Source organism: Balaenoptera acutorostrata, chromosome 1, assembly GCF_949987535.1.
Source record: "Balaenoptera acutorostrata chromosome 1, mBalAcu1.1, whole genome shotgun sequence".
Classification (NCBI taxonomy): domain Eukaryota; kingdom Metazoa; phylum Chordata; class Mammalia; order Artiodactyla; family Balaenopteridae; genus Balaenoptera; species Balaenoptera acutorostrata.
Genome location: NC_080064.1, coordinates 189,295,640 through 189,318,591, shown reverse-complemented (window position 1 = coordinate 189,318,591; position 22,952 = coordinate 189,295,640). Strand labels below are relative to the sequence as shown.

Below are 22,952 nucleotides of genomic sequence, written 5' to 3'. Positions count from 1 at the left end.
GGATAGCATGGAAAGCATGCAGCTGACATTTTGCAAAGCTTGTTAGAGAAACATTCCCTCCTCAGCTGTACCGCAAGGTGGCCGAGTACACAGCTTGGAATTAGACATTTCTGCATCTGAATTCCAGCCCACCATCTCCCATCTGTGTGACTTTAGAATTCACACCGTACCCGCCCATAAGCCTCGGTTTCTTCAACTACACAGTGGAGGTAAAAATACCTACCTTGCAATGTTCTGTAAATATGATATGAGATAATAAAAGTAATAGATTTAACAAAATGATTAGCAGGTTTTGAGTAGTCGTTATGAGTAAATATTATTAGAATGTAATAATCTCATACTTGAACTTTCAGCACATGAAAAATTAAACTGAAAATAAAGATCCTTGCGCTCAGTAAACCAACATTCCATGATAGACTAGGATGGCACAAAAGTAGTGAAATATTCATTAAGGAAAAAGAAGACGCTAATAAAAGAGAACTCCAGACCAGAATGGAGACTATTCTCTCAGCCATACTAGTTAAAGTGTTTTACCAGTTCCACTGTGAGAAAGTCATGCAAGTTTATTCAGAACCTCATTTTTATCCATTGAATACTTATCATAAATACTATGCATGGATACTATTTATTTGCTTAATGCATTCTAAGATACAGTAATATCTCTATACATATCCATATACATCTTACTCAGGCTAGGGGTTATTCATTCTTTGCATTCTCAAATAAGGTTTTGGTTATCTCATAAAGTGCCAAAAATTTTTTTAAATGAACCTTTTGGAATGATTGTACATAGATAACTGAACTAGATGGACCCTACTGGCCAGTACATTCAGGCTCCCTGTGCTGAGAGGGAGGAAACTGATGAGCAGCTTGAGTAGCTTAAACACCACAGACTTGGAGTCAGATATGCCTGAGTTTGGGTTCTGCATTTTCCACTTAGGAAGTTAGACAATATTCTCAAATTCCCTGAGATTTCATTTTCCTCTCTATAAACTTAATATAATGACCCCCAACAGCAGTTGTGAAGATTAGAAAAGGCCATATTATTTAAAAAGAGACTTTCTTTGGGGAGAGGTGTCTGGCTGTGATGTAACATTGCAAGGTGTTTGATGTAAGAATAGAAAAAAAGGAAGAGAAAAAGAGTGAGACGATCAGTGACATAGTTTATGTTTATCTACAAAAAGTAGATAGTTCACAGACACATATGTATGTTTTCCTGATACATTTATTTCAGTTTGGGAAATGTTTTTTGCACTGTTAAAGGCTTTTGAGATAAAACAAATGTGGAGATATAAGGTATTTTAATAAAATGTTGTCAAATGTTTATCTCATTTCTATTTTAGGGAAAACTGTAAAATCTTCCTTACATATTATAAATTGGATTCAGGTAGAACTACTTTTAAGTGATTTAACCTACATGGATAATGTGTACACAGATATACCACTGCATTTTCACGGTGCTTTTATTGATCATTAATTTGTTATAAGTCCTATTATGTTTATTAAGCCTTGCTGAGAACAGCCACTGTTCACCTGACTTTGTGTTTTGCCAGCATTTGCTTTTATAATGTTCCTGATGTAATATGATAGGGTTTGTTTTTAGAAACCTAGGAGAGTTAAAAAAATTTTTTTTAGCTAGTAGTTCACAAAAAATTATTACCTGTACCTTTTCCTAGTACAAACAGTTTCATAGATTGCCACATAAATGGACGCTCCCACATGAATTTTTTAAAGAACTCTGTCTTCTGTGGGCCTTGATCTTTTGAGAATTGCAGGACAGCTCGTATTCTATATTAATCCACACGAACAATATTTTAGCCAATCTAACTACTTGTGATTTTGTGACTATTTAAAGAATAAATGACTTTTGTATATTGTGGTTTAATAGTTTAATTCTGTTAACAGGAACCAATTAAGTTGCAAATTTTGGTACCAGAATCTCTCTCTCTCCTCCTTCTCTCTCTCTCTCTCTGCTTTAGAGTGTAAAAGTTCTCCAGAAAAAGAAGTCAGGTCACTATGGACATAAAGAGTGGAAGCTTTTATGGAAGGATAACTTCTGTTTAATATTAAGGTAGAGGTTTCAAAGTCTATTCTTACAGGACCTGGCGAGTACTATAAATGAAAAAAGTGGGAGGAGTGGGAAACTCTAAGATAACCAGAGCTGTGGGGGACCATGGGGATCTGGAAACTGCATTCCCATAGGTCAAACAAATTACTTCTGAGAGCTTCATGTGGTTTTTGAGGTGCTTGTAGCTATCTTGTCTCAAAGCGTGGGTCACGTTTGATTAGGAGAGCAGAGAAGGTCAATTCTAAGACAGGGACCCACCGTAAGCAAAGTGGGTCCCAGTCTTAGAATTGACCTAGACATCCTATAATACACAGTCCATCCCCTTCTAGGAGAATTATCTAGTCCAAAATGTCAGTAGTGCCAAGGTTGAGAAACCCTGCTCTAGATGAATGTGTGTGGTGGGAAACAGGGAAAGAGAAGACGTTATATCCTGCAATTTACTGTCAAATGCTTCGGCATAGAAAGTGCTAGTTAATTTAGTCTACACTCTAAGGTCGACATTTCAGATACCGTAGTCAGGAATACGCACGTTAGGAGTGGTTAGTCGGTGTATGAAAGACTCTAAACAGAGGCCCTGGGGCCAGAGGCCCAGGCAGGCAGAGAGCTTCACTGTCTTTATTTCAATTAATATCAGTTGCCTTATTAATTTGTATAGTGGATGTTAGCTATTATAATCCATGAAATGAGGGCTGATCAGTCGAGAAACGTTGTACAGGCATAGCAGCTGGGGCACAGACAAGGCCCAGAGATCCCACTGACCACGTGCTGTGGACGACACGCTGGGCTCAGGTTTCTGCACCTGACCTGGGCTCGGTTGTTGAGCAGAGGATACTGTTGCTCAACCCTGACCAGGTGAGTTGCATCCTGCCATTAGAAGAGTGTAGAGGGTGGGGAAGGTGGGAAGATGCTGGTCAAAGGGTACAGGCTCCCAGTTATAAGAAGAATAAGTTCTGAGGACCTAGTGTACAGCATGGTGATTGTAGCTAACAATACCCTATTATACACTTGAAAATTGCTAAGAGAGTAGGTCTTAAATGTTCTCACCCCAAAAAAGAAATGGTAATTATATGATGTGAGGGACGTATTCGCTAACACGATGGCGGTAATCATTTTGTAATATATAAGTGTATCAAATCAACCTGTTGTACACCTTAAACTTACACAGTGTTGCATGTCAGTTATATCTCAGTGAAGCCGGGGAAAGAAAGAATGGTGTAGAATCTGCTTTAGGTAAATTTTCTATACAGACGCTGTTGGAACACCAGAAAGGATAGAGAGATGGGCCTCCACCAGGCTTACAGAACAGGTGGCGTGGCGGTTTTAGGGTCACATCACTGCATCGGTGGCAGAGGCAGCTTTCAGTCTTGCTTTCATTTTGGTGTAACTCTGAGTGACAGAGGGAGAGAAGACCTATAGCTTTAACTCCCTCTAGCCATTGGTTTCTACTGAAAACTACCAGAAAGAATCCATGGTGCGTTAACAATGCGTTTAGGTTGTTTTAGCAGAGTCAGGTTACAGGAAACCTTGAGAGTGAGGCACAAGAATGTGTTCAAGCCAGGAACTTGATGGGATGGGAAGTTGCACGTAGGGGATAATTAATTACTAATGTCTAAAATGAAGAAGAGGAAAAATTGATGGTAAGAAAACCAGTGGGAAAGCTCTTAAAATAATAAGACATGAGGTATCAAATGATGAGATTTAAGATTCTGTTGGAATCAGCAGCAATTGAGAAGGGACAAAATCAGAGAGACACATCCAGGCATGAATAATAACAATAGCTAAAATGTATAGTTCTCTGTTTTTTAGTTACCGTGCTTACCCCTTTTCATGCATTATGTTACTTAAACCTCGGAATGTCTCTAAAATTCTAGACATTATTGTTACCCCCATTTTTAGGTGAGAAAAGTCAAGCACAAGAGTTTAAGTGACTTCCTTAGGGTTACAACATTAGTAAGTGATGGGCCAGAGCATTTGGGATTAGCACAGGTTTGCCAGGTGAGCCTGGTGTGGTGGTGCCAGTTTCCAAAATGGGTCTGTAGGAATGGAGCCAGTTTCCATAGGGAAGGGAAGAGGGTACATGTGGGCTCACCAGACCTGAGAGGGCAGAAGGTAGTAGGAGTTGTTGGCTCATGGAAGATCCGCCAGAGGACCCGTCAAAGCTGAGCCAGAGTAGACACTGCCCAAGTGATAATTTCACGAAGTTAAAGTGTCTGGTGTTCCTGGATCTGCGTGGGTTTCTTGAGTAGATTTATTTAACTTTCAGTGCTTCAGTAATTCTAGATTGCAACTGCTGATGAATTTTGGTTTACGAGTTAGACCCTTTGTCCTCCAAAGACTTGTGTCGAGAAAACATTTAGTCATGATTCGTAAACATGCATATATTATATTCATACCTACTAAGAGGCAACATTTACTAAAACCAGGGCATGGCTTTCTACTGATTGTAATCCCAGCCCATTTGGGTTAACTAGAACTCATAGTTTCTAGATTATTGTCTTGATAGCTTCTATTCCTTGATTTAATGCTTGACCTCACAAACTCAGAGGGAGAGTCTGTCTTCCTTAGGATTTTAGGAAGGACAACAGAAGGTTAATCTATATATATATATATATTTATAGATTAAATTACTTAATCTGTAGATCCTTCCAAATTCAGAATGGAAAAATGGGGTAAACCACTCCATCCCACCTTTCATCCTCAGGTCCAAGCACTGAAAAGCCAGTGGATATTCTCAGGGATCCTTCCTGCATTATCTTGGAGACTTTGCTAGACATTTTACAAAGAACACTTTATTATATTTTTCTCATGAATGACCCCCTCTTCTTTTCACTTCCCTAGCAACCTACACTTCTTTAAAAGATTTGATCCATGCAGTATCTTTTTGAAGCTTATTTTTCTTGCGGGAGCAGAAGCTTCTTGAAGCTAGGGAACTTGTTCACAATATATATGTTTGACATATTGCAGGAACTGAGAATTGAAACAAATTCCACTTCCTGTGTTAAATGATACTGGGACCAAGCAAAGTGTATTATTTTTGTTTCATTCCAGGAAGCTAAGACCACAGACCAACTAAAATGGTTATCGTATGAACACGAATAGCTTGCTCCTCAGAACTGCCTCGAAAACAGCTTGCTTATCAGCCCTCATCTCGAGACCTCACTTTACTGTGGCCACCAATCCCAAGTTACTCTGTCCTTAATTCTACCCAATCCCGACTGCTTCTCTGCTTTTCAAAATGACCTTGAAATCTTTTGGCGCGGGTCCTATAACCCTATAAGTAACTGTCCTTAATTTTCTCCCTTTGGTGATTCTAAGATTTTGTCAAGGTAGTGTTCTTACTTGCTGCAGTAAATTTAGGAAAATTATCTTCTTTGGATCAATAAGTGTTTTTGGTTGTCTTCATGGGGGCTTTCAACTGAGCTAACAAATCTTTATTAAATGGGCAAGAAATAACTATTGATGTTTCCACTTAATAGATGTGCATGCTAAAGCTCAGAAAAGTGAAGTACTTAATTAAAGTAGGTAGACTGTGGGTTCAAATACCTTCAGTATTTCTGCAAAGCACTATTTGCACATGGCACTTTTGAGTTTTCTTTCTTCCATCAAGGTTGCCTTGAAGTTGTTTGAACCTGATTGAGCCTAGGTTATTGGGGGGAAAAGAAAGAGGGTGAAGTGTGATTGTACCCTGTACATTGTCTTGACCACCTCCTTTGGGGGGAAGACCTAGACTTGGGGGTGCCTGTTCTAGCGGTTTGTATGAGAAACATGAGATATTGAGGAGCTCATGTGTCCAGCGAGAATATGTAACTTAGACAATGATGAAGAGGGGGTAGAATGAAGCCTCTCGTGAACACTTTCTCAGCAGGGGTGATCTTGCCCCCAAGGGGTGAAAGCAGGTTCTTGGGGGATCAAGAAAATCTCAGATGTTACAGGTCTGTGGCCCTATAAAAGGCCATAGTACATAACCAGGCGTGGTGTATCTGAGGTATTAAAATTTCATGGGGAGGGGATGATTAGGAAAAAAAATCTAAAGGGGGGGTGATAAAAAAAGGTTGAGAAACACACCTCTAGTGATGGTTTCTTCTAGGTGGCCATGATTCAAAACCCCTCACATGCAGTTCAAAGATTTCAAAGCTCATACTGGATCTGGTGCTGCCACTCGTGGACTCACAAAAGGCATTTGGTTGTTTAAAAATAAGCAACATGATTTAAAAAGGCATCTTAAGGAGAAAGAAAGAAACGTACATATGGTGGCTGGGATCTCTTAGTACCTCCATAGGTTTGGTTCTGTATGTTATCAATTCAGAAACTAAAGTGTGTGTGTGTGTGTGTGTGTGTGTGTGTGTGTGTGTGTGTGTGTGTGTGTGTGTGACAGAGAGAGAGACAGAGAGACAGACAGAGAGAGACCAACTTTTCTGAGACAGAGGGCTCTGAAAACTTAGGGTCCCCTAACATGAAATTCCCTTGGTTAAGAGTTTGTGGGGATCTAGCATCACTTTGGCAAATTGCATAACAAGCTATGAGTGAAGCAAGTCATTAGAGACCACAGTTTCCTTGCCCTGGAAAAATATGACAAGCCCTGCTATTTACTGTCCTCTATCATATTAGCAAGATGTACCAGTCAAAACTAATCAGTCACAGCTGCTGGAAAGCAAATAATTAACATGTCTCATTATATTATTCATCCTCTCAGCTCACAGAGAGTGGATAATGGGGTCTCTGTGTGCTGCTTGACTGTTTGCATTTAATTTGAATTGTAATCAGAAAAATCTCAAGAATTCTTAACACATTAGATGGCAGAAGATACTAGCCTGAGCTTATTGACACAGGGTCTACTCATTTCTTTGTAAATAATCAGAGTTTCCAGGAAATATTAGGTAATAAAATAGATACTGTCTACATAAACATATTTACTAAAATAAAATTATCATGAAAATTGGTCCTTCGAACACTTTGACATTGTGTAGGTGTGATATCAGAGAGAAGACTTAGTCCAGAATGTAATGAAGACCATAATAATCTGGGTTTTTATGAGGTTATTTTGCTTTTGCAAGTAGGGGCCATTCTTCATCGCGGTGCGCGGGCCTCTCACTGTCGCGGCCTCTCTTGTTGTGGAGCACAGGCTCCAGACGCGCAGGCTCAGTAATTGTGGCTCACGGGCCCAGCTGCTCCGTGGCATGTGGGATCTTCCCAGACCAGGGCTCGAACCCGTGTCCCCTGCATTGGCAGGCAGATTCTCAACCACTGCGCCACCAGGGAAGCCCTGTGAAGTAACTTTTATCCACAAATACTACTTTTATTTTGTTTTTAGGGTAATTTTAGGTTCACAGCAAAATTGAGAGGAAGGTACAGAGATTTCCCGTATGTCCCCTGTGCCCACATACACACAGCCTCCCCCATTATCAGCATGCCCCACCAGATGGTACATCTGTTACAACTGGTGAACCTTCACTGACACATCAGAATCACCCAGAGTCTGCAGTTTACATTACAGTTCACTGTTGGTGTTATATATTCTATGGATTTGGATGCTGTATGATAGGATAATGCCACATGTCATTATACAGAGTATTTTCAGTGTCCTAAAAATCTTCTGTGCTCTGCCTATTCATCCCTCCTTCTTCCCCCAACCCCTGGCAACCACTGATCTTTTTACTGTCTCCATAGTTTTATCTTTTCCAAAATGCAATATAGTTGGAATCATACAGTATAAAGCCTTTTGGGATTGGCTTCTTTCACTTAGTCATGTGCACTTAAGGTTCCTCCATGTCTTTTCATGGCTTGAGAGCTCATTTCTTTTTAGCCCTGAGTAATGTTCCATCATGTGGATGTACCACAGTTTACCCATTCACCTACTGAAGGACATGTTGATTGCTTCCAAGTTTTGGTAGTTATGAGTAAAGCTGCTATAAACATCTGTGTGCAGGTTTTTGTATGGGCATAAGTTTTCACTAATACTGCTTTTAATCCCTAACCTTTCTCCTCATCAGCCCTACTTCATGCATTTTGCAGTTGCGTTTTTGGACCGTTGCATTGTTGAGAAGTTTGCAAAATGACCAACTGAGTATATATTAAAAACTATTCTTAGTATGTATTATTTATTTATTTATTGTAGGCTCCTATTAGATAGAACCTCCCAAGAACTTATTTTAAAATATATACTTTTATATATATTTTATATTATAAATATTAATATATTTTATATATTAATATATTTTATAATATATAAATATATTTTATATATATTGTATATTATAATATATATTAAAATAACATGTTAGGGATTGACAAGTGTTGTGAAGAATAATAAGGTTCAGGGGAAGAGAAAGAGGTGGTGATGATAATAATGTTACTTTGTGTAGAGTGATCAGAGAATGTCTCCCTAAGGCATTTGAGCGGAGAACTGAACTGAGAGTGTTCCAGGCCCAGGGATTAGCAAGTGAAAATGCCTTGGGGTAGAGGGAGAAGAGGATGATGAGTTCATAGAAGAGCAAAGAGACCCCATGTCTGGAGTAGAGGGAAGGGTGATGGGTTTTTGCTGGTGATGTTAGAGCAGTAGAGAATGGTAGCAGGAAGATTAGTTAGGCTTGATGGTGAGGTATCGGTGGATCTATTAGTCTATGGCAAGGATTTGGGGCATTTTCCTTGAGTGCTATTGAAATCACTGGAGAATTTTGAAGAGTGACATAATCTGATTTTTAAAAGAATACTCTGGCGTGTGTGTGCGTGTGTGTGTGTGTGTTGGGGAAAATGATGGAAATGGAAAGGTAGACACTCTAAGGCCAGCTAAGGGTCTACTGCAATAGTCCAGGCACAGTGTGTCAGTGGCTTGGTCAAAGTAGTGGCTCAACAGGATTCAGGGTATAATTCAAAGGAAGAGATGACCAGATTGACTGATGCATTGCATGTGGGCTGTGACAGAAAGAGCAGAGTTCAGGAAGATTCCAAGGGTTGGGGCCTAAATTTATGGCCCATGAATTGCATTGATGATGGTTGCTGTGGGCACTCAGAGGTGAGAGAGTGTTCTAACCTGGGATGATCATGAGGACTTTGGGAAAACATGGTGGGATTTGAACTGGATATTGAGGGAGGAACAGGGTTTGTTTAAAGCCAAGAGGAAGGGGGCAGGAATTTTAGGCCAGTGAAACAAGCCTGAAACAGGGAAAAGTGCAGAACTGGGAAGAGGCAATGGTGTTTCCTGAGATGAGGGAAACTGGGGAGGAATAGGTTTTAGAGGAAGATCAAGAATTAATTTTTGGAACTATTAGTTTTGAAATGTCTTATTAGACACCCTAACTATTTAGAGGTCCCTTAGTATTTCATCCTCCTTCATGTGTAATAGTTCTTTGTCTGTAGGAAACAATAAACCGGGAACAGATAGTATGGTACTCAGAGCACTTTACAGTCTCTTTGTCTTCATCTTCTTCAGTTAGGTTTCACTTGCAGATGATTTCACCAATTCCAGATCCAATTAGGAGGTTTTAAAAAATCACTTCTCTCTCTCACAGTGATTTAGTTGACAATAATTATTTTATTCCATGTTGAGCTTTTTAACTGCCTAGTTGTTTTTCAGAATTATCGCTAGTTCTGATATTTAGAAACCTTTGTGTAATATTTTATCATTATTTATTGCAGAGTTCTGGTTCATTAGGTTTTCTATTAATGTGATTTAGTGTTTTTTTTCCCTGAAAATTTATGTCACTTCATTAAAGCCATGAAGCACCCTTAACACCATCCACTTCTTACTTCTGGAGACCATTGCAGAGGGCCTTCCCATTGCTCTCAGATGATCTAGATACTGGAATGGAGATTGGCTTTTAATAAAGAATACATTTGCTAAAACCATGACATCAAAAAACAGATAATAAAATTTTGTCCATCTGAGGAAGTCCTAGATGTGAATTCCTACAACTAGAAGTCCTAGATGTGAATTCCTACAACTAGAAATTTAACATTGAGGATTAAACTAAGTTATGGTTTTTCCACTTCTAGCTGTGTGGCTTAGAGCAAATGACTTAACACTTCTCAAGACTCTAAAGTCTGTCTTATCTGCTAAACAATAAAGGTAATAATAGAACCAAATTCATAAGTTTATGTGAGAGTTAAAGGAGATAATCCACATGAAGTGATTTGCATAGCACCCGGCACATAGTAGATGCTTAATAAATTATTATTATTATTATTGTTGTTGTTGTTGTTACTATAATCATCACCAAAGATAAAATACCATATCAAATGTGCTTTTAGCATTTACGCCTTTCAACCCACTGATGTGGTCTCTGGTGGATATAAAGGTGGAAAACATATTTAGTTCACTCCAAAAATTTATACTCTAATTGCAGAAATAAGAGTACTATTCTTGAAAAGAATACGATAATAAAAATTTTAAGAAGTAGTTCAATAAAGATAAAAATTATGGCAAAATGGCACAAGATTTATGGCCCATGGATTTCATTGATAATGGTTGCTCTGGGCATTCAGAGGTGAGAGAGAGATGGCTTTCTAGCCAGGGGTGATCATGAAGGACTTTAGGAAAACATAGTGGGATTTAAACTGGATATTGAGGGAGGCACCGGATTTATTTAAAGCCAAGGGAAAAGGGGAAGATATTTCACGCAGGTGAAATCTAACAGGGAAAAGTGCGGAACTGAGAAGACCCAAGTGTGTTTATGGAAACAGTATTTATAAGAGAGCTATGATTTCAGTCAAAGTAAAGCAGATTTTTCTGATGAGTTGTTTGCTAAAGTTCTATTGGCAAAATAAAGTATAAAAACTAGAAAGCGAAGGGAATAGATATTAACTATACGACATAAACTTGAATTAAAATTTCCCATGCTAAAGACAAAAAGTTTGGAAAATTTCAGTAAAGAGTGATTCTAAGTGCTCCTTATTAGAGACCTCTTTATTTATTTTTCTAACAGCATAAACATTATGCTTGGGTTTTCAAGACAGCCTTTGAAAGTAGGAAAAGTCTGTGCTTGCAAATAGAAATCTTTTAAGATCTTTGGCATCCCTACAAGTTTCAGGTCTTTATTTTGGAACTCCAAAGCCAAGACTTTGACCATTTGCTTTTCGTGCTCTTTCTGCTTCCTTGAGCTGCCTCTGTTTGCTGCTGACAAAATAGGAGAACATGAAAGTAAAAATGTGTTTTTAAAAATTGAGATGCAGTTGACATATAACATTATATTAGTTTCAGGTGTACAATGTAAAGATTGGATATTTGTTTATATCGTGAAATGATCACCATAGTAAGTCTACTTAACGTCCATCACCACATGTAGGGACAAAATTTTTTTTTCTTGTGATGAGAACTTATAAGATTTATTCTCTTAGCAGCTTTCAAATATACTGTGAAGTATTATTAACCATAGTCACCATACTGTACATTACATCCCCGTGACTTCCTCATTTTATACCTGGAAGTTTATACCTTTTGACCCCTTCACCCGTCTCACCCATCCCCCCCATGCCCAAATGAAGAATCTTGGTTAATATCTCATATATTATTTTTCTGCTACAAATGCTACCTACTAATGAAGGTCAGATCAACTGAAATACAAAAACAATAACAGAAAAGATAAAATAACTGGTGATATTTAATGCAAGCAAGAAATTTCCATATTTTGAACCTGTAAAATCAGGTGTACATATTTTTTTTTTTTTTTTTTTTTTTTTTTTTGGCGGCGTTGGGTCCTCGCCTCTGTGCGAGGGCCCTCTCCAGCTGCGGCAAGCGGGGGCCACTCCTCACCACGGTGCGCGGGCCTCTCCCCGTCGCGGCCTCTCCCGCTGCAGAGCACAGGCTCCAGACGCGCAGGCTCAGTAGTTGTGGCTCACGGGCCCAGCCGCTCCGCGGCACGCGGGATCCTCCCAGACCAGGGCCCGAACCCGTGTCCCCCGCACCGGCAGGCAGACTCCCAACCACTGCGCCACCAGGGAAGCCCCAGGTGTACATATTTTAATGATTAGAAGTTTTTTGCAAAAGGATCACGTGTTTGAAGACTATCACTTTATTTTCTATTTCTATCATTTTTGTAGAAGTATAGTTGACATACGATATTATATTAATTTCAGGTGAACAACATAGTGATTCTACATTTATATCTATTACAAATTGATCATAACAATAAGTCTAGTAACCATCTGTCGCCATACAAAGTTATTACAATATTATTGACTGTATTCCCTATGCTGTACCTTACATCCTCGTGACTTATTTGTTTTATAACTGGAAGTTTGTACTTTTTAATCCCTTCACCTGTTTCACCCAACTTCCCACACCCCGCCCCTCTGGCAGCCACCAGTTTGCTCTCTGTATCTGAGTCTGTTTCTGTTTTGTCTTGTTTTTTAGACTCCATATGTAAGTGAAATTGTATGGTATTTGTCTTTTCTGTCTGACTTACTTCGCTTGGCATAATACCCTCTAGGTTCATCCATGTCTCAAATGGCAAGATGTCTTTCTTTTTTATGGCTGAGTAACCAAATCTTCTTTATCCACTTTTAAGCACTTAGGTTGCTTCCATATCTTGGCTACTGTAAATAGTCCTGCAGTGAACATAAGAGTGCATTTATCTTTTCAAATTAGTCTTTTTGTTTTCTTTGGATAAATACCCAGAAGTGGAATTGCTGGATCATATGGCAGTTTTTTTTTTAAATTTTTTGAGGAATCTCCATACTGTTTTCTATAGAGGCTACACCAATTTATATTCCCACCAGCAGTGCAGGAGGATTCCCTTTTATCCACATCCCTGTCAGCACTTGTTATTTGTTGTTATTTGTCTTTTCGATAATAGCCATTCTGACAGGTGTAAAGTGATCTCATTATGGTTTTGATTTGCATTTCCCTGATGATTAGTGATGTTGAGCATCTTTTCATGTGTCTTTTGGCCATCTTCATGTCTTCTTTGGAAAAATGTCTATTCATATCCTCTGCCTATTTTGTAATCAGATTGTTTACTGTTTTTTATACTGAGTTGTGTGAGTTCTTTGTATATTTTGGATATTAACCCTTTACCAAATACATCATTTGCCAGTATCTTCTCCCATTCAGAAGGTTGCCTTTTCATTTTATTGATGGTTCCCTTCATGGTGCAACAGCTTTTTGGTTTGATGTAGTCCCATTTTTTAATTTTTGCTTTTGTTTCCTTTGCCTGAGGAGACAGATCCAAACAAAATATTTCCAAGACTGATATCAAAGAGCATACTGCCAATGTTTTCTTCTAGGAGTTTTATGGTTTCAGGTCTTAAAATCAAGGCTTTAATCCATTTTTAGTTTATTTTTGTATGTGATATAAGAAAGTGGCCCAGTTTCATTCTTTTGCATGTAGCTTTTCAGTTTTCCCACCACCATTTATTGAAGAGACTGTCTGTTCCCCCCTGTGTATTCTTGGCTCCTTTGTCATACATTAATTAACCATATATACATGGGTTTATTTCTGGGCTCCCTATTCTGTTGTTTCCATTGATCTATGTTTCTGTTTTTGTTAATTTTTAAATTTTTTGTTAATTTCCATTACCCTGTCTTCCAGATTGCTGATCTGTTCTTCTGCATCCTCAGATCTGCTGATGATTCCCTGTAGTATGTTTTTCATTTCAGCTATTGTATTCTTCAGCTCTGATTGGTTTTTTATATTTTCTGTCTCTTTGCTGAAGTTCTCACTGAGTTCATCCATTCTTCTCCAAAGTTCAATGAGTATCTTTATGAATATTTCTTTGGACTCTTTACCTGGTAAACTTTGTATCTCCCATTTTGTTTAGTTCCTTTTCTGAGGTTTTGTCTTGTTCTTTTGTTTGGAAGTTATTACTTTGTCTCCTCATTTTGCCTAACTCTTTGTGTCTGTTTCTATGTATTAGGCATGTGAGGTATATATCTCCCAGTCTTCAAAGAGTAGCCTTATGTAGAAGGTGTCTTGCGGGACCCAGTGGCACAGTCCCCCCTGGTCACCAGAGCCAGGTGCTCCAGGTGTATCTCCTGTGTGGACTGTGTGTGTCCTTTTGCTGTGGTTGGGCTGTGATTGCTGCAGGCATGCTGGTGGGCAGGGCTGGCCCTCAGGCCAGCTGGCTGAGAGGTCTGCATGCAACTGCTGTGGGCATGCTGATGTGTGGGGCTGGCCCCCAGTGTGACTGGCCCTGAGGCCTTGCCATGGCTGTTGTGAACATGCTGTGGCTGGGGGCTGGCCCCCTGGAGCAGGAGCTGCTTTAGAGGGGCCGCTGATGCTGACAGAGGCCACTTGCCAGGCGGGGTGGGGTGGGGGTGGGAGCTGCTTTGGAAGGGCCAGCTGGGATGGGCCTGTTAGCGGGGCTGGTCCTCAGGAGAGCACCAGGGTGGGTGCATGGTTTTAGCCGAGACGATGGCAAGTGACAGAAGTGGCATCTGCCGGTGCCAGGCCAGGTAGGTAGAAAGAGAGCACAACAAAATGTCACGCGCCAGCGCTTCTGTCCCTGAAGAAGGTTTTACCAGATCCCTGTCCCTCCAGCACAGGCCCTAATATTAGTCAACAGATCTCCGTCTCATATAACCCAGGCACTTTCCAAGTTGCTTCCTCTGTGCTGAGACGCAGTGAGAGTGAGTCTGTGCACGAGCCCTTCACGAGCGGAGTCTCGGTGTCCCGCAGCTCTCTGGCTCTCCCAGATGTAAGTCCCACTGGCTTTCAAGGTCTGACATGATGGGGCTCATCTTCCCTGTGCAGGTCCCCTGAGTTGGGGAGCCCAGTGTGAGGCATGGACCCCTTGCTCCTCAGGGGGCATCCGTGGTTGTGATGTCCCTCCTGCCTGCGGGCCACTGCACCGGGGGTGTGGGTTGTGACTAGACAGCGTCTCCTCCCTTTCTTCCCAGCTCCATGTGGCCTTTTCTTTATATGCTTAGTTGTAGAAAATCTGTCCTGCTAGTCTTCAGGCTGCTCTCAGAGTTGTTCTGTGTGTGGTTGTAGTTTGGTGTGTCCCTGGGGAGAGGTGAGCTCAGGATCTTCCTACTCTGCCATCTTGATCCACCAGGCGTGAAGACTGTCCCTTTAAAGGGATGACAAATTATTAACCTTTGACTGGCCTTTTAATTAGAAGTTTATGAGGTAAATAAATGGATAAAGGGCATTTCTTGGGCAAGAAGCCCCACAGTAGAGAAAAAGCACATAGGTTTAAGGGGCTTATAAGCAGTGTATAATGGCTGGACCATACAGTTTGTATGGGATGTGTGGGGGGAGAGAGAGCACGAGAGAGCCAGCAAAGGACGAGATGAGAGCGGTTTGCAAGGTAAGAGCTCTGAAGAGACATGTATCATGGTAGAGGCGGTGAGGAGTTACTGAAGAACCGGATCGCCTTTGGTAGACAATGTTTTTGGCGAGAATCACCTCAGAGAGAAGGGTGTTTCCATCATTCAGAAGAGAACTGTGGTAATCCAAGCAAGAGGTGGGAATGGAAACCATAGCTAAGGCAGTCATGGTGGAAAGCTGAAGACAGCTTCATGAGATGTTTAAAGTAGAACGGATGAGACTTGATTCGTACTGGTCTCGGGGGCAGGCGAGGAATGAGTCTTGGATGACCTCCGGGGTTCTGGCTAAGGTGACTGGAGAGCATCATTTACCAAGCAAATACTTATATATTAGATGTGTCAAACGTTTTGCCAGGCTCTCCAACGGGTTGTAGGCACACAAAGGTAACTGAGAATTTAGTGGAAGAGGTAGACAAGTGAACGTACAAATATATTACAGTTGGTAAGTGACGCCATTCATCCTCATAAGGAATCCAGGAGAAAAAGAAAGCAGAGATGAATTATAAGGAGAAAAAGTGGCATTCAGTTATAGACACAAAAAGGATCAGGAGAGCTCTGGACCCACGAGTGGGAACTGGAAATTATACAGAGAGGCAGTCAGGGCGAGAGGGACAAGAATCAGCCTTGGCATCAGAAAGACCTGGGCTTGGATTGCTACCTGGTTCCATCAGTTGTTAGGTTTATGACTTCAGGTAAGTAACAGTTTCATCGTCTGAAAAATGGGATGCAGATCACCCGCTTTTCAGAGTAACTGAACATGGGTGATGATAATGTATTACGTCTTTAGTGCAATAACTGACAAAGAGGGTGAGTGTACATGGGGGTTCTGAAGTGTGGTGGCATTGCACAGTTCCTGTCTGGAGTTCAGGTGGAGATCTCAGACGGGGGGTAGATGATCGGTGACGCTGCAGTGGGTGAGAGACTGCTCCAGAGAAGTCTAGCAAGCAAGAAGGGCCATGGTGATTTCTTAACATCGTCCTGTTTTCTGAACGGGTACTCATTTCAGAAAACTCAGATTATTCAGTTCAGTTTATCTGAACAATTTCCTTGCCTTTGGAAAGATAGGGAATTACTGAAGACAGTAATATCTTTTAAAATTAAGTCTTTATGGGTTTTTTTTTTTCTTAGAATGTGCATCAGAGTGCACATATCAATAACTGTTGCATATTGCATAGAAAGAACTTTCTAACTTGTCTGTGTTTAGGATGATGACTGACCATCCTTACAATATAATTTGAATGATGACAATATCTCTTTTGAGATTTATTAAGAAAATCAGTCATTGCTCAGTCACAAAAGAGTCTCCTCAATTTCAGAGGCTAATTTTAAGCATGTGACTGAAAGGAGTTGCAATTTTGGTCTTTAATCAGCAAAATCTCATTTGATTTATGGGAAGAAAGGTTATTTCAGAGTCAGAAAGCTCTTAGTTTTAGTCCTGGCTTGGTTTCTTGGTTCCTTGAGTGAACTTGGACAAGTTTTTAATCTCTCTGAAGCTTAGTTTTCTCAAGGTTAAAATGTAGTTAATAATAACTTCTTTGCACATTTATTGTGAGACTTAAATGAGATAAGAAATGCAAAATGACTATCACGGTGCCTGGCATCTAGTAGCTTCCAAGTTTTTTTTTCTGGAAACAGAACCTTAGTATCTTTTTTCTTTTTCCTCTTCTCAAAGAGTAAGCATTGATGACACTTTTCACCAAAGCTTTAAGCTAATAGTAACATTCATTTGTGGCAACTCTAGAAACAAACTGCCACCCTGAGACATAGAAACTGAGTTAGCACGTACAGTCCAATTTTAGGATTAGTTACTTGGGATGTAACTTGTGTATAAATCACCAAAGGGCTGGGGTGCTATCAGACAGCCTTACATCATGAAAGCAGACTATATTTACCTTAACTGTCTTTTATTATTCTTCTCGCTAGCAAAGGCCTGTGAGAAAGAACTCAGTTACCATTGCTGCCAGAAAAACACATCCAAGTGTCTAATAATATAGCTAAATACATTATTAATTAGAAGCAGCAAGATGAGCAGTAATCCTGTCAAGAAGTCAAATTATCCAGTAGGTTTTCCCGCCTCTTTCTGTGTACCATTCCTTTTACAGGATAAGTTTCAAACTAAGTATGTTTATAGATCTGGCAGATTCCTTTCTTGTATCAAAAAGTTTCCTTTCCTTATTAAGAATGGAAGCTCTCTAATGAAGGGTGTTTATCATTATAAGCACTGCTTATTTACTATCATAGCACTTCTGCATGCGGCTTGTTTCTTCATTTCCCCCTCCTCCCTTCTAGCGATTGTCATCTGAGGCCGCTGCTCCCTGCGTTTACAATACTGCTTCTTCTGTTTCCCCTTATGTATTTCATTTTATTGTTCTCTTGTATCCCATCTACAGATTTCCTCCATTTTGATTCTCACATGCCGTTATTCTCTAAAATCCCATGCTCTGTCTTAATAACTACCTTTTTAGGCTCACGGTGACCTGCCAGGTATAGTGGTCTGGGAGTCTGAATCCATCAACTCACTTACTTCACGCCGTACCTCTGCAGGGCAGTTCCTGTTACCACCTGCTACTGGATTTCTGTTCGCATGCTAGAACCTCACCACTCAACCACCGGCCCATGTGATCTTTGGGTCTCACTACTCTCCTTCTCACATATCGGGGATAAAAATTCATCCTGGTAGGATTGTTTTGAGGCTCAAGTAAAATAGTGGACATCAGTATTTTTTCTGAACTCTGAAGACTTTATTGATTTTTGAAAATGAGTTATTCTTTCTAAGGCATTCTGCCCATAAAGTGTTAAAATGTGAAAATGCCACTGGTCAAATCCTTTCTATAAACACATTTCTTTATACTTAGATAAATGAACTAAGCCCTAAGTGACTGGTTCCTAATTCTAAGCAAAACTGACCGTGACAGTGGTAGGTGCCAGATGTTGGGTGGTGTCTTCAGAAAGTGGCAAATGCTGCTGCATGTATGGCTGATAGATTTTTAAAAAATGACCTCAGATGAGAAAGATGCTGCTTGTGAAAATAACTAAAATACCCTCATGATTTCCTACTTTATTTTCTCTAAATTTTTTGGCCGTTGATTCTAGATTCTTTCAGCACTTTCTTTCTTTGGCTTTTAGTGTTTCTAATGACATTTTCACTCTCTGCCCACACCTTTCCTCCAGGCTCTCAATCTGAAGATTTAGCCGTTAGTACTGACCGGCCATGGCCATGGTCCTGAGCCTGGACCTCCTGCTCATTTTTCATCCAGGACAGCGGTGACAGCGTGGGATGCTGCACGGTAAGTACCATGACCTCCAACCTCTCGACAGGCTTGGCTCCTCTCCTGTCTCCCCCCGCATCATTTTCATAAACATAAGCTGACTACTCAACATGTGTGTTTCAGTTCCTGGAGTAAACAATGTATTTGCTAACTAAAGAGAGGAGGTTTCATCTTATTACTGGAACTTGGGCATCATCACATCAATCAGTTGCCTGGTAATTCTTCTTTCTAGCAGAAACCTAAGCATCAGCAATGTTTTAAACCAATCTGTACGAGCTTATTAGCAGCAGTAACTAGCGGTAGCTATAATAGTGACCTTCCATATTAAAACAGTCTGTGTAGGCAATAGCACTTTACATTTGAATACGTATTTTAATATATTAGGTTACTGTGCATTTACTTGCCATTTAGCTTGTTTGTGGGAGGCTGTACGTATCGTGGTTAAGGTATGAGAGTCAGAAAGATCTTGGTTCTAGCCGAGAGGCACTGAAAAAGTTATTTAACTTCTCAAAGCCTTGGAGTCCCCAGCCTCGATCAGGGCTGTCAGGAGGGAGGAGCACATGAACTTTGCAGGGAAGCTCCCCTGACGTCTTTCTCCAGTTGTCCGCATCCTGCCTCTGCTGCTGTCTATCATGTTAGTTTCCTTTCCTTTCTTTGTAGCACTTGTCATAATCTGATGTGATATTCTTTACTTGGTTACTGTTTTGTTACACAAGATAATGCAAGCTCCATGCGGACAGCCATGTCTTCTGCTAGGTTTGTTGGTGCATCTCAGGTTCTCACCTGAGAACCAGGTCGGCATTCAGAAGGTGCTCTGAAACTATTTGTTGAATGAATGAATAATGTATTCAGACAGTTAGCACAATATTCACAGAGGAAAACTCAATAAACGATCATTATCGTTACTGCAAATATCATGATGAGCTTACAACGCGAATTTGAGTCATTAGTATGTTATTTTTTTCTCTAAGGTTTGATTGAGCGCTTTGGGTTTCTACCCTCTGTTTTGCAGTTTCCCTGTAAGAGCTTCTCTGGTCAGTGACTCAGCCATGCTAACAGCTCCCAGATCTACACTTCTGCCTCTCTCTGGAGTCCCAAGTACGGCATGTAGACACTCACACACAGCAGGTCTCCCAGTCCTGCTCACCTTCCCAGGCTGCCTTCCTCCGCTCACGGCATCTGTACCTGCCCTGATGCTCAGATGAGAAGCTTTGCATCAGCCTTGATCTCTCCCTTATTTCCCTTATCTGACCAAGTCACAGTTTCTCCCCCAGAAATGTCTCTCTTTTCCTCACTTGCCTAGCTCTGACGATCATGGCCTCTCATTTGGACTTTTGTGGCGCCTAATAGTATGATTAAACTTTATTGACCACAGTACAGACTTGATATGCATTTAAATATACAACCTATGAGGAAGATGTTACTAATGTTATTGTTAATCATTGTACAGACGAAGAGAAAACACGGTTCAGAGAAGTTAAGCAGTTTCTTAAATTCTCAAAGCTGCTGTTGGATTTGAACTTAGATCTGATTTCAGAGCCTCCACCATCTTTTAAATCTTCCTAATTGCCGCAGAATTCCCCTTCTTGAGCCCTTGTTTCAATCCACACTGCCTTCTCCTTTCCTCTGAATGATCTGTTAATTACTCTTCAAGAATCATCTTACACAGCATCTCTTCTCCTCTTTCCAAGTTCTCCAGGGTGGAAGTAGATGCTTCTGCTGGGATTCCACAGCACTCTGTACACGCGTCAACCTTGGCCATTATTATTTTGTATTTTAATTATCAGCTCACACATCCTTGAGAGAAGAAACCTCTAATTAATGTCCGTATTTACAATATCTCTACTCAGTAGGAGCTGGGTAGGTTTTTATTAAAGGAATGCTTCTATAAATACTGTTCATTGGGGAATTTAATACTTGCTCTTTTATTTTTATAGGAATGCTATTCATTTTTTTCTACTAAAATGTAAACTTAGCAGTTGGGAGTAACTGCTTTTTTAAAAAAATCATTCAACATCTGTTTATTCAGTGGGAAATAGTACTTCAAAATAGCCTGAACAGGCACAGTTTTTTTTTTTCCTGTATACTTTATTTTATTGTTATTTTTTATTGAGATATAGTTGATTTACTATATTATATTAGTTTTCAGGTGTACAACATAGGGATTCAAAATTTTTATAGATTATACTCCATTTGAAGTTATCTTAAAATATTGGCAGTATTCTCTGTGCTGTTCAATATATCCTTATAGCTTATTATTTTATATATAGTAGTTTGTACCTCTTAATACTTGCTTTTTAAACTAACCCCTCCTTCCCCTTTTGGTTTTCTATTATCAACATAGGGAGATTTTAATAAGAAATCCATTTCCATTTGTCCCCCAAGTTCCCACTCCTGTTTGGTATGTGGTGACCTCTATTTACTCTAATATCTTTGTTCTCTCAGCCTCTTTCTCTGTGCCATCCCATATGCCTGTATTCTGTTTTCCCCAAGTTTGCTTTCTGCTAAGCAACAGGTAATGTGTCAGCACCAGTGTTTCACTGCTCACTTAAAGCTTGAGTTCAGATGCTATTTTTCATCTTTTATGACCATGATGGAAATTTCAGGTCCTAGATATGGGAAAGATATTTTGGGGCAGTAGGATCTTATGATTTTCTTCAGATCACACCCCATTATGTCTTTGAAGAAAGCTTCATACATATCTTTTCTGTAATCATCCTTCCAAAATTGGTAAAAAGTCCTTTGCAGTTGCCAAAACTGTGGTGTGACTGATAAGTTATAAACAGGAAAGTGCTCGTTTCTGCCAAGATGCTTGAATCTGAATTGTACAAATCTCTGTCGCTATCTTTTTTTGGAGAAGATAAGGCTTTATTTTTATGAGGAAACAATGAAGTCTTATCTTGTACATCTCCAGAAATTGAAAATGTATATCTAAAAATGGGAAAAAAATCATTAATATATCCAGGTTCTGATTTCAGAACTCTAACAATATGTTTTTAATTTATTAATATGAAAATATAAGGATAAAACAAATATCATGTAAAAATGTGTTAATGTGAATATAACCTTGTAGCCATTTGATAAATACAATCAATTTTTGAATTGTTTTAATAAAATGAAATATTTATTAATTTTTAAAAATCCTAAGAAAAACAAACAGGATTTAAGATAGTAAGTTAAAATAATCTGAAAACTATTTTAACTGTCAGTCACATGAAACACATACTTCCACATAGAGTTCTTGAACAGATAGCACTTTAAGTTTAAATTCTCTGTTCCTAAGTAAAAAAATTTAGAACTCCCTCAGTTGGTGTTAAACACAGAATAGTTCCTTATCCACCTTCCCATGAAAACATCAATTTTTGGAGGAATTCCTCTTCAAAATGAGTCCAAGCATGAAGGAAATGATGAATACATTAGTAATGGGATGTAAAGCACACTGCATGTGGCTCACTCCATCAGCTAGCCCCATTTCTTTACTTTATAGATGAAGAAACTGAGGCCTACTGGTACTAGAGGTACGGAGAGAGACATGCGGGGCGTGAATAGGCGCTAATCCAGTTGCTTGGTCCAAAGCTTTTTGTTCCTTGTCACCATGTGGCACCTTGCTTCCCCAACATGAGGTGAACGTGCTCTGAGGGCTGGGCAGAGGGACTGTATTTGAAAGGTAAAATCAGCACATAAGCAAAACTGAAAATTCTAGACTTATCCTGTGTTGGAGTGCAAGGGGAAAAATAAGTAGCAAAGGATGTTGGTTATTCCATTTATTAGTTACATCAGTGTTTGGCTGATTTAGTATAATTTGCGTGAGAAGGGCTCAAGGTGTCCTGAAACCACGTGTCTCGAGGCCATGGATGTATGACCTTTCTGACTTGCCCATGCATATACTCATTTGCTGATGGAGTGAGATGAGGAGACTATTTGAAACACGTGGAAACATTTTTTTTTTCTGGCATATTGTGCCTAGGGATCATTTATCAAGTTCAGATATCTAAGACTTAAACCTGTATTCTTATACTGGTATTTTTAAAAGAAATAAATTAAATTCAGTGGATTAGATAAAATTGGACTACTGTGGTAACACCTTCTACAAGTAACTAGAGCCCCCATTAATCAGCTTTATACTTTTTAACAAAAAATGTTCTCTTGCACAGCTAATTCTCTTTCCCAGAAATGAACCCCTAAATATTGATTCTATATTATAATAATTCTTTGTTTAATGAGAATAATTCCAGTTAATATTTATCTTCATGTGATACAGCTTAGGTTTATAGGCATTTTAAAATAGCAATGCTATTTCAGTCAAATTTGAGACCTGAGAAACACTTTTCATACTAAAACTAAAAATCTT

The 22,952-nt window shown here is 39.6% G+C and overlaps 1 long non-coding RNA gene across 1 annotated transcript in view; it reads left to right on the top strand.

Annotated features, from left to right (window-relative positions):
• LOC103012279 (uncharacterized) overlaps positions 1–18,599 on the top strand; it is a 131,664-nt gene extending 113,065 nt beyond the window's left edge. Inside the window, exon 6 of the long non-coding RNA XR_009005117.1 lies at positions 18,504–18,599. This is a non-coding gene — a long non-coding RNA (uncharacterized LOC103012279). The remainder of the gene's footprint in view (positions 1–18,503) is intronic.
• The last annotated feature ends 4,353 nt before the right edge of the window (positions 18,600–22,952 follow it).